Source organism: Sinocyclocheilus grahami, unplaced genomic scaffold, assembly GCF_001515645.1.
Source record: "Sinocyclocheilus grahami isolate Dianchi unplaced genomic scaffold, SAMN03320097.WGS_v1.1 scaffold405.1, whole genome shotgun sequence".
Lineage (NCBI taxonomy): Eukaryota > Metazoa > Chordata > Actinopteri > Cypriniformes > Cyprinidae > Sinocyclocheilus > Sinocyclocheilus grahami.
Window position 1 is genome coordinate 1065529 of NW_015505584.1, and position 1800 is coordinate 1067328.

At 36.7% G+C, this 1800-nt stretch overlaps 1 protein-coding gene across 2 annotated transcripts in view; it reads left to right on the forward strand.

Annotated features, from left to right (window-relative positions):
• Nucleotides 1-1800, forward strand: part of LOC107550686 (kinesin light chain 1-like) — a 33644-nt gene continuing 31844 nt past the window's right edge. For both annotated transcript variants that reach the window (XM_016232030.1, XM_016232031.1), the window contains exon 1: nucleotides 1-145. The gene's annotated coding sequence lies outside the window, so the exon portion shown is untranslated. The remainder of the gene's footprint in view (nucleotides 146-1800) is intronic.

Genomic DNA, 1800 nt, shown 5'->3' on the forward strand with positions numbered 1-1800 from the left:
ACAGTGCGCAGTGCCGGCTCGGTTCTCGGTGCTGCTGACCTCTCCGAGTCCGCTTCTGGTTGCGGGATGTGTTTTCTGGTTGTTTGGCCTTGATTTAATACGGTGTGGTACATTAGTACAGTGGACGCAGCAGTGGTCGTACCAGGTATGTTATGATATGTTAATGAGCATCAGAGGGTGTCTGTAATAATACATATGTCGATATCGTGTTCATACTCTGAGGTAACCATTGCATTTATACTGTAATGTTCAGTAGGTTTACACTTAAATGTGTGTGTTTGCGTGTGTTATGTAGTAAGCAATGGCTCTAGGGGTTTGTTTTAACCGCGGTTTTACCTGTTTCTGTGGAAGGTTAGTAATATCTAGTGTGATGAGTGTGCAGAATTGGGTTGTGTTTTTTCGGACAATGGGTCATAAACTCAGATGAGGATACAGTGACCTATGGACAGTGTCTCACATACATTATGCATCAGGACAACACCCCATCCTCACATTCATCCCATACAGTATCACAGCAGATCTAATGCCTGCTCTGGCTAACAACAGCCTATACATACTATCATACTCATAAACACTCAGTCCAGTCCAGCAGATGTAATGTTTACTGTCTCTGACTACACCCTGTTCACCTAATCGCTGTTAGATTGTCATGCAGACACATCATTTTCTGCAGCTTCTAATGTTTTGACATGTTCTTAAACTGTGCTTCATGTGGTAACAGCCATATTAATGAAGATTGTTTATACACACGTATAAGGATTATGACTAATCAACCTGTCTCAGGAATACTGTTATTATTACGAAAAACAATTACAAAAAATGCAGGGAATAGAAAATAATTTCAACAAAACTGCTTATTCATATTTGTGGTAAAACTGTAGTGTGGTGCAAGAAACATAACAGAGAAAACATACACACATTACAAAATGACACATTAAAAACAAGATATGTCATGTATATTACAACTAAATTTGAAAGAATACACACTAAACAACAATTTACATAACTATTTATGTAATAGGGACATATTATAAACAAGATGCACAGTATACACTATATATCCATACATACATATAATTCTTTGGATTTAAGATTAGGACTTAAACTGCAATATAAACCTATATTTTGAGTTAATCTCAGACCCTCGCTGGCACTTTTCTACATCAGGAGGAAGAGGTTGAGAGCGTTTGTCTGTAGACACAGCCACTCCTCACTTCAGCAAACACTTCGTGTCAATAATGCAGTCTGATAGGAGCCACCCATCACATCACTATATCACACGCTCACTGCCATTCACAAAAGTCAGTGCTGAATTCTGCAATGATTGCATGCAGTTTAGAGTCTGATTAATCTGATGATGCTCAGTTTGAATTATTAATTAAGAAAATATGAGTGGTGTTTGGAAAACTCAATGCCACAAAGCTAGAGCGCAGTGGATTGTTGCCTGGGCTGGTTGCTCAATGTTTTGACTGTGCAAGTAAAAAATAATTTTTTAGCTTTTCAACCTGGTGAAAAATGCAACAGCTCAGCAGACAGTTTAATAATTCAAATCACAAAGGTTGAGCAATATTAGCAAACATAATTAGCAAACTTCACTGATAATAAACAAGACTGAACCATCAAACACTGAACTATAAACCAACAGTATTTATTTACCAAAAACTACATTAAAATTGCATTCAAACATAGTATTTTCTTGTAAAATGAACTTCAATAAAACTCCAATTTCGTGTTTAATTCAGTGGTTTGCTTGCTGTTTCTTTGTAATTATTTGTGAAATTTACTAGTAATTTCTGAGTG